Genomic DNA, 10,752 nt, shown 5'->3' on the forward strand with positions numbered 1-10,752 from the left:
GTATGCACTAATAGTAAATTTTTTTAATTTTCATACCCCTCGTCTCATTTGATTTTAAAAATAAAATGAATCTAACCACATAAATATTTAAACATGGTTTTAGATCATAAATATTTGATGTGTTTCTTTTTTTTTCTAAAATATTATTCCTTCCCTCTTTCCCTAATTATTTTTCAATATTCCTTAGTTATTTGTCTAATTTAATAAATTAAAAAAAATAATTTTTTAATTTATTATGTTCTTAATTAATTAATTTTAAAAAGATAGAATTTGATAAAAAAATTAAAAATTTTAATTCATCTCCTTTATAATAATACTGATAAAATGGTCATTTATTAATATATGTCAATTCAAAAGTTGACAAATAATTAGAGACAGAAAGAAAACTACCCACCTTCCCTTCTCTTAATTTATATGACTTCCTTTAATTTTTAACCGATAAAAAAAAATGACACATTCCTATATCAAATAACAATTTAACTTTAAAATATCTATTTTACTATTAACAAAAGATTTACAGCCACTTAAATTTTCGTCTTTCATTTAAAATTACAAAATTTAAAAATTATCTTTTATCTCTTCTAAGTTTCGCATCACATTAAACAATTTCGCATAAAATGAGACTAAACAAATCTAAAATGAAAATGATGAAATAACATAAGTTTATGTAGCTCGTCTAACCAGGCGTTAGTATATTTGATTTTTTTAAAAAAGAAATAAATTAGAAGCTACATTTGTGGTCCGATTTGACTTTTCTTCTTTGACATTTGTGAGACTATTTTTTGTTTTCTCGAGTGTCTACCACATGGAAACAGTGATTTTAGAGTGTTCTTTTTTTTTTTCTTTTTATGCTATAAAAACCTTCAAAATTAAATTGACGTTAAAATGCAAAAGGAAATGTTGGCCAAATATATTACAACAATAAATTGTGGTACTACTAGCTCAACAAGATACTCTATATAAATAAATATTTTTGGATTTTCAAAACCAAAATTGTTGAATGGAATGCCTATTAATTAAAGAATCCTAAATTTTCGAATGAATGTGTGCCGTGTACTATATAAACTAGGGCAAGCGCTAGTTAAGAGGCAAGCCAGTCTAGTTTGTATAATTTATTATGAATATACTAGCTGTTTTTTTTTGGGGGGGGGGGGGAANTGTCATTCTTTTATATTTGTTATATTTTTTTCTTTTTAATTTTGTTTTATATATACCAGTATTGTTTGTTTTTTTTTGGGTAATTTATTATTGTTTCTATATGTTGGGGGAATTGTGGGATTCTCCCACATCGATGGCTTATAGTTACATATAGTACTATATAGTATATACAGTCACGTATTTTTAATTTATATACATTACACAGAAACCATGCATACGGTATATATACATTACATTACAGCTATAATATAATACTTAGGTTTGATAAATTCGTAGCAGTTTAACAGTGTGTTTTTAAAAATACTCCCTTCGTTTCTATTTTATGACAAACAAACACAAATTATTCACTTAGTTTTTTTATTATAATTATTTATGTATTAATTTTATAAAATAACAAATATTTTTGTTTTGAGAAATTATTTATCATAACGATGAAATATAAAAACAAAGAGAGGAAGTATATATATGTCAAATTCTTATTTTGCCTAGCTTGCTCTATTGAGAAAAGTGTGCATTCCTAGGAAGTGGAAAATAAGATGTAAACATGAATAGACAATTTAACAAATTCTATGCTTGGAGGCCGCAGAAGACGACCTTTTTTTTTTTTTTGAAATAATCAAAAAAGAAAATTTACCTAATTAGATAACGATACTTATATATCAACTTATTTTTTAAAATTATTATTTATTAGCTTACTAGTTAATAATTTATATAAATTTTAAATATATCGAAATATATTTGTTTTTGTTACCACATACATTTAAAAAGAGGTGAGCAGGTGAAGCAAAAAGGCGAGCAAGATATTTACAATATATGTAAATTTTAGCACGTTGCGCCCATGCACCTGTTCTTTTCCGTCCCATCTAACTCAATAATGCTTTAATGTTTTTTCTTCTTCTTTTTATTTAACTTTTCCTATTTTTTAGGACCTATTTTTGTTGATTATTTATGTATTAATTTTATTATTTGTGAATAGAATAAAAATTAAGAATTTATTAATTTTATACATTAGTCCTGTTTAATGGTTGGTAAGCATATAATTGAAGAAGAAGATTATTTTGAGGCGTGAAGAATCATTTTTATATCAAAGAGATATTGTTAGTATATATTCGGAAAAGATATAAGCAATTCACTTCTGGTGTATATTTCCTTTTATATGCCTTAAGGAGTAAGCAGATGCCCAAATTTTAACAGAAAATTAATGTAACGTTTGCTAGTTTATGCAGCCGTCTTATGCTGGTCAATTGCAAGTGACAAATGCAGTTTCATTTCCATTTATAGTTTCTCAGTGAAGTCGAGATTTTCAATTAAGAGGTTCAAAATATGAATAAATAGATACACGAAGTAATAAAGGAGGCTCAACATCTACTATATATATCTAAAAAATTATTTTAACCACGTATAAATAATACTAATATTCCAACGAAGGGAGTTTGGATGGACCTGAGAACAAGGTGGCTCCGCCACTGTTTCTGAGGTACAGTATGCCTTTATACTGCCTCGTTTACAGACCAAATTCATTTTCTTTTTATTCTGAATTAAAAAAGGCATACATATATAATTGAAACACAACATCATATAAGCTTAACGTCAAAAGCTCCCATATAATCCTATTGATCATCGATCAATCTTATTTCAAATAAGTAATTAATTACTTAACCATTTGAAGGTGGGGCAATCAGTGAACCCTTAGCAATCTTGGACTTGAAATACTTTGTCAAATCTGGAGTCGTATTTAGAGAGGCCTCTAAAATTGATGGAGACGCTGCTTCCCAAATTGAGTTTTTCCCACCTGATAATTCTCCATATACTTGCCTGCAAATATATAGTAAAACATTCATTAGTACTTACTATATACACTATTTAACGTCTTTGCATAAGTTGTTAGAAATACTTACTTTGACGATGTTTTCAAGGAGAAGAATTCCATTCCTCCTTCATCAGCTTCCACAACAAATGGAAAGAATTTTGGTACAAAAAACATTTCACCTTCTTATTGAAATATAGATATGATGATGTGTAGTTTTATGATTGGTTAGTTCAAATAGTAGTTGGAGTCACATGTGTTAGTTAGAATCACATGGTTGTCACACATTTTCCATTTTTCTGTTAGTGTTAGTTATAGTTAGTTGAAGAGTTAGTTTGTGGTTAGTTTTTGATTCTCTATATATATAGATAATACAGCATAGATGTAAACAAGATGAATAAATAAGAAAAAGGAAGAAAGATTACTTCCAAATTCTCCCTGCAAAACTATCTCTACGTTTCTTCTTTCTTTCTACTTCTTCTTCTTCTGTTCCTCTGTCTTTCTGTGCGTGTGTGAGTTCAGAAATCTAATACTTCTTCCACTTTAGCATCCAACACAACCTTACCAAACACTCCCACAATTACAACACGTCCACTTCCTTTTGTAACATAACTCAATTGAACGGACGAATCTGCTGTAAAAACTGGACCAAGTACAGCACCACGTTCCAAAACTACGCGATTCGCGCTGAATCCAATCTCTCCAAGCAACGCTATATTCATACTACTTACCAAAGATAAAACTCCACCGTTTTTAACCTCAACACAAGGTTTTGCATCATCCAAGTTGTAAACCAACTTGCGTTTCGCACTGCCGGATGCATTTGGAATTTGTATACCTTCATTTACGATTTAAACTACTTTGATCTTTCATGAGTTTTTCAGATTCAGTTTCGGTCATGTGAAAAGATTTAGCAATTGATTCATTAGGGAATCCGTTTAGCATACCAGCAGCTCCAGTTAATAAGAAATAACAGAATTCCCCTGGTGTATAGTCCTCAGATGATTGTCCCAAGAAAATTATTTTGAGTTCAGAGTCGCAACCATTGTACCACCATGACACTGTTCCCACTTTAACTGGTAGGGTATCCCCTTTTTGTATTTTTACAACTTCTTCTTTTGAATCTTCTGGTGAGATCAGTCCAGCAATGCATTCACCTGTGAAAATTTATTATACAAATACTCTTAGTCGCTTTAAAAAAGACTTTTTTTTTATATCTGTTAGTATTATGAACTTTCTACGTACCTTCACAAACATAAGCAATTTTAGAGGAATCGGCATAGTGAGGTTGAGCAAAGCCACGAGGCTGAAGAAGTAATAATCCAGCAGCTACCTTTTTCTGGCTTAGAACGGGAAATTGGCTACTTGACCATGTGTAGTATCCACCAACTCCTTCAACTTCCACTATTGCTTCATCGGCCTTTTTCGATGACAATATTAAATCCATCGATATATTTATTGTAGGTAAATATTATTATTCTATGCTCTTACATTCTTCAGCTGTATCCTTCTATTTATATAATATAGGCTGCATGTATTAGGGCTTGGAAGTAATGAGTCAATCAATTATTCATCTTTTAACTTCTAAGCAATTTTTTTCTATTTTGTAATAAATTAAAGAAAAAATAATTGTCATATCTTTTTAAAAAGTTGAGTGGTCATATAAGACCAAATATATATGTTCCTTTAATTTTATTTTGATACTTTAATTTATTATTATTTTATTTCTAATTTATGTCGAATCAAATTATATTTTTCCTGTCCCTTGTCCATATTTTCTATCCTTATTTACTTGTCTATTTTAACAAATCAAGAAAAAATAGTGATTTTTTTTCTTAATATGCCCTTATTTAATTCTAGAAAATATCTAGTACTACTAAGTTGTAATGCATACTTTTCCAAATCAGAAAATACATTTATTATACTTGGAGAGTTGGATAATTATTAAAGTTAAGAGTAAAACTATAACTAACCTATGATAATAATTAATGCCTAAATATATACTAATTAGGTGTGTGGCTACAATGTAAATTATAACAAATTTATATGCTAATATACTAATTAGGTGTGTGGCTACAATGTAAAATTATAACAAATTTCTTTAAAAGCATCCGTAGACATTGAAATTTTGTGGGATTCACAAGATGCGATTTAATTTGAGTTGAGACTCTACAAAGTGTGTTTAACTCAAATTAGAATTTTGAGGATATTCAATCCTAAATCCTAATTTATGTCTATATAAAAGGTACTAAATTCTCTTTAAAAACATCTCAGAAATTCAATGTAGAGATCAAGATCTTGAATACTTCGCAAATTGATGGATTATTCATATAATGAGATCAAATCTAAATCATCCTAGTTCGAGAAATATGTCATTAACGACCCTCGAATCATGAAATTATGGATAAATATTAGGAGATTAGAATCAAGGGATCAATAGAATTGTACCCACTATTTTGATGAATAAAATCATATTTCTTTATATTTTATTTGTATGAGTTTGTATGGTTCATGCTAGTTTAATTTACGTCAAAAAAATCATGTATTGCACAATTTTGATTGTACACATATTAATGCTATAAATTGTGGTGGATTTTATCGACTTCTTTTTGCAGTAACAAAAAAGACAATAATGATGAATACTCTAATAAAAATATTTACACGAAAAATATATTTTTTCGTATCAAATAGACCATTAAATTAATTTGTAAGACAGAAAAGTTGCTTAGGGGTTGCTCGTTCCGCCCCCTATATGCCTAATTGTCCTGCTCTTTTTGTGTCTAAATCAACTCAACGTGCCGAATACGTTTTGCTTTGTCTCATTCTTATATATTTGTGATATTTCTCTTATTAATTTTTTTTATATATACTACTATTATTTATTTTTTGGATAATTTATTATTTTTAAAGAAATAAATATAAATTATTTTCGTAAATTTGAACCCAAAAGTCATTTACACGCTTAAAGTATTATAGAGATCTATTACACGCTTGTTTTTGTTAAAAGTGTAACTAATATCACCTTCTAACGTACAAAATCAGTCACACATATTAGAGTCGTGTGCACGCGCTTGCTAGATCCTGTGCAAGAATACATCATGTGTAATTTTTTAATCTTTTCCTAACAAATTTTGCCTTTATCTTCTCTCTTCATTTTTTCAATTTTTTTCCTAACCATTTTACCTCTGTCTTCTCTTTTCTTCCTTACATGAATGACATCATTTTTATCGTTATAAATTTTTAACATGATACTAAGCTAGCATTTGGTCATAAATTTTTAAATATTTTTGATAAATATTATTTGGATAAAATTTCATCATGTGTTTAATCATACTATTTGAAAAATATATTTCACTTTTTTAAGAAATATGATGTATACCATAAGTTTTAAAAACTATCAAGCTATCAATATGTCTGTATTGCATAGCACATGACTTTGTTATCTTAAGCGGATTGTTATTATTTTCATCAACAATTATATCATCACTTTCATATTTACTAAATATTCCATCACTACTTCAATGTTCACGTTATTATGTAAAAAATCAACGCAAACAACTATAATAGAAGGTGTTCTTGTAAAAGATTAAACTTTGGCGTAGAATTTGAATTGTTAAAAGTTTTCAAATATTGAGATTGACCTAGTTTTTTTTTTAGTATTTGAGAATTTGAGTTATTAGTCAAATAATGACAAGTTGTATGAACAAACACTATTTGCCAAAAAAAAATTTCTTGAATTTTATTTGATAAATCTATGACCAAACGGGGCTATATGCGTGCTAATACACTAATTAGGTATGCAGGAGAAATGTATCAAGTATAAATTTTTCTTTAAAAGCGTGGTTCATGATGATTTGATTTATAACAATTTCAGTTGGAAAAAGATAATATATCAAAGATATTAACAAATTCTCGTATTGATGCTCTAAATTGTGGTAGATTTTTTTTGGTTAATTAATGTGTATATTTACGATAATTTCATTTCTTTCAACAGAAAAAGGGGTCCACCTTCTTTTATTTTTACATCTAAGATTCGACTTGTATCATAAATACTAATAAAAATTCAACTATTATGGCAAGGAAAAGTTTGATTCAGAGGGAGAAGAAGAGGCATCGAGTTCTTTTTACAATGACAAAGAAGATAATAATAATGAATATTCTAACAAAAATATTTTCACGAAAATCATTTTTTTTATCATGAATACTAAATCAATTCGACATGCGTATAAGTTTTGCTTTGTCATTCTTTTATATTTGTTATATTTTTTTCTTTTTAATTTTGTTTTATATATACCAGTATTGTTTGTTTTTTTTTGGGTAATTTATTATTGTTTCTATATGTTGGGGGAATTGTGGGATTCTCCCACATCGATGGCTTATAGTTACATATAGTACTATATAGTATATACAGTCACGTATTTTTAATTTATATACATTACACAGAAACCATGCATACGGTATATATACATTACATTACAGCTATAATATAATACTTAGGTTTGATAAATTCGTAGCAGTTTAACAGTGTGTTTTTAAAAATACTCCCTTCGTTTCTATTTTATGACAAACAAACACAAATTATTCACTTAGTTTTTTTATTATAATTATTTATGTATTAATTTTATAAAATAACAAATATTTTTGTTTTGAGAAATTATTTATCATAACGATGAAATATAAAAACAAAGAGAGGAAGTATATATATGTCAAATTCTTATTTTGCCTAGCTTGCTCTATTGAGAAAAGTGTGCATTCCTAGGAAGTGGAAAATAAGATGTAAACATGAATAGACAATTTAACAAATTCTATGCTTAGAGGCCGCAGAAGACGACTTTTTTTTTTTTAATAAGTAATCAAAAAAGAAAATTTACCTAATTAGATAACCATATTTATATATTATCTTATTCTTTAAAATTATTATATATTATCTTACTAATTAATAATTTATATTAATTGTTAAATATGTCGAAATATATTTGTTTTTGTTATCACATACATTTAAAAGAGGTGAACAAGTGAAGCAAAAAGGCGAGCAAGATATTTACAATGAGACGAGTAAGATTCTAGATTCATTTGATTAAACTAGATACATCTCAGATACAGAGAGAGAGGAGAGCAATAGTCAAATATATGTAAATTTAAATACAATTATCTAAAATAAACCTGAACTATAATATATGTATTGAAAGTCTAAAATTTTGGCAAGATTTATAATAAAATAACATCGTCACACAAATAGTTAAGAAATATTTAGACGGTAAAAAAAATTCAATTTTTTTGGGTCAAATTTCATTTTAAATAAAGGGAAAGTTGCATGAACCTACGTTACTTGATCAATTTTAATATATTAATAATATAATTTTAATACATATCAAGAGAACAATTTATAAATACATACGATAAGAGTTTTATAGATATATAATATATTTATCAATCATTTTAATGCAATATGTTGATTTCTTATCAAGCATTAATAATATATTGTAAAGCGGTAATAATATATATATATATATATATGTATATATATAATACATATTATAGATTTATTTAGTACATATTAAAGATTTATCATGATATTGCTATGTATTTACTATACACTTTACTTTTTATTGGACTGTCGTGTAGTGTAAAAACTCGTAAAAGCACGTGAAATATTCGAACAGTTGATATTTTTGTCCAAATAAAAACAATTATTTGTGAACATAATTTTTGAAGATTAGGCCCAAGTTCTAGTTAAGGGGCAGGCCCAGTTTGGTTAGCATGTCTTTATTAAAGATCCTCTAAGTTCAAAAAGATCCAACTTAGCTTAACTTAAAAAAAGGGTCAAAACTTACATAAATTTCATTAATTTATAAGTTAATTATTTAGAAATAATATAGTTAATAAGATTATATATTTTTACAGATTTATGTGTGTTCAGATATGTTTAGATACATGTATCTCGAGATACATGTATCATATGGTCAAGATTATGTGTAATTTGTTCTACACATACTGTATTCAAGTGAATTCACAGATCTATTATGATTCGCATGTAACTGGTATACATAAAAAATCTCACTCGCCTCCCTCTCTATTTGATGTATCTGAAAGCCAAAATACGTGTATCTTCCACTATATATTGCAGAAAACTCTTAATTAGTGATAAGATTCTTAATATTTTGAAAATAATAATAAAAATAATAAAATATGACAAATATACCTAATATTTTGAAACTAATAATAATAATAATAACAATATAATAATATAATATTAATATTTCTATACAAAGAATAATGAACAACATATACATGACTTAAATGAAGATAATATAGTGAAAGCTATAGAAAAATCATATACACGACTTAAATGATAGTTACAAACCTTAAAATTGAATTGCTCTTTTTTCAATTCAGAGTTTACAACTTAATGAAATAAATCGGATAAGGGAGAAGGGAGGATGATAGAAAATGAGGATGTTAATTGAGGGATACATAATGTGTTTAGATATTCAATTGCTCTAATCTAGGCTAGTTTTTAAAGAATTATGTATCTAAAAATATCTAACTTAAAACATGCTACAAAATTCTTAATTAATAAAAATAGGGAAAATTGTATATAATAGCAAACTAATAACCTAAATTAAATGGAATAGCTAGGGTTTGATTTAATTGTGCTCCATAGCAAACATTAGCTAAAATTTGCCAGCTTCTCTCTCCCAAAAATCTCGCTCGCCACTCTCCATTCTCGCTCGCCTCTCTCGCTTTATACACAGAAGTGTATAATTCTGTTTCTGTTTTATATAAAGCGAGAGAAAATTGTATATACACATGCAAAAATGTACATCTTCGTGTTATACACTTAATTATACAATTTACAAACATTTACTTCAAATATTGCAGAGAAAAAGGCCAACGAATTATACAATTGCGAATTATACAATTGCAGTGAAATACAATTTTCTCTAGCTTTATACAACAGAAGTGTATATATTGTGTTTCTGTTTGTATAAAGCGAGAAAAACATATATCTTCTTGCTATACACTTATAATTATGCAATATACATACATTTTAATTCGATTCAACTGTATGCAAAGCAAATTATACAATTGCAGCGAAATAGGCCAGCGAATTATACAATTTAGGCCAGCGAATTATACATTTTAGGCCAGCGAATTATACAATTGTATATGTATAGCGAATTATACAGTTTTATGTTTGCTATGGAGCGCAATTATGTAAAGTTTGCTATAGCATATAAATATGAATTTTTTGTTTGCTATATGTGAAAGTTGCCCATAAAAATATATGTAATTATTAAAAGTATAAGTAAGATTAACCGTAGTCTAAAAAAATAATTATTGTTATATGTTATAACCCAAATATTGATCAGGTATGTGCTTATTTTGTATTGTTTGGTCAAACCTCTTAGAGTGTGTTTGGTATGAAGGAAACATTTTCTGGAAAATGTTTTCCAATTTTCCCGTGTTTGGTTGCGACAAAAGTTTTGGAAAATGTTTTCCAAATCAACTCATTTTCTTCAAAATTAAGGAAAATGACTTCCCTTCAAAAATTAAGGAAAACATTTGCCATAACTCTCCTCCAATTTCAAATTACATTTTTTTTTTGGGAAAAACATCAATGAAAAAAAATATTTTCAATTTCAAAATTTTTATTTTTTCACCTTGATCCTTGACCTTCCTCCCACCGGCCAGCCCAACCCCACCCCCTCCCCAAAAAATTAATTCTGCTTTTTAAAAATATTTTCAACTTCAAATTTTTATTTTTAAACTCCTACCCCCCCTCC

General features: G+C 27.5%; 1 protein-coding gene and 1 pseudogene across 2 annotated transcripts in view; both read right to left on the reverse strand.

The window, feature by feature from the left end:
- Nucleotides 1–10,752, reverse strand: part of LOC107027773 (12S seed storage protein CRD-like) — a 28,008-nt gene that overhangs the window by 14,917 nt on the left and 2,339 nt on the right. The gene's annotated exons all lie outside the window — the stretch shown is intronic.
- Nucleotides 2,505–4,538, reverse strand: LOC107006663 (annotated as a pseudogene). The gene is made up of 4 exons (XR_003579116.1): nt 4,211–4,538; nt 3,499–4,122; nt 3,057–3,148; nt 2,505–2,973 (listed from the first exon to the last, which is right to left on the reverse strand). The product of XR_003579116.1 is annotated as a 13S globulin seed storage protein 2-like (transcript).

This window comes from Solanum pennellii, chromosome 1 (assembly GCF_001406875.1).
Source record: "Solanum pennellii chromosome 1, SPENNV200".
NCBI lineage: Eukaryota > Viridiplantae > Streptophyta > Magnoliopsida > Solanales > Solanaceae > Solanum > Solanum pennellii.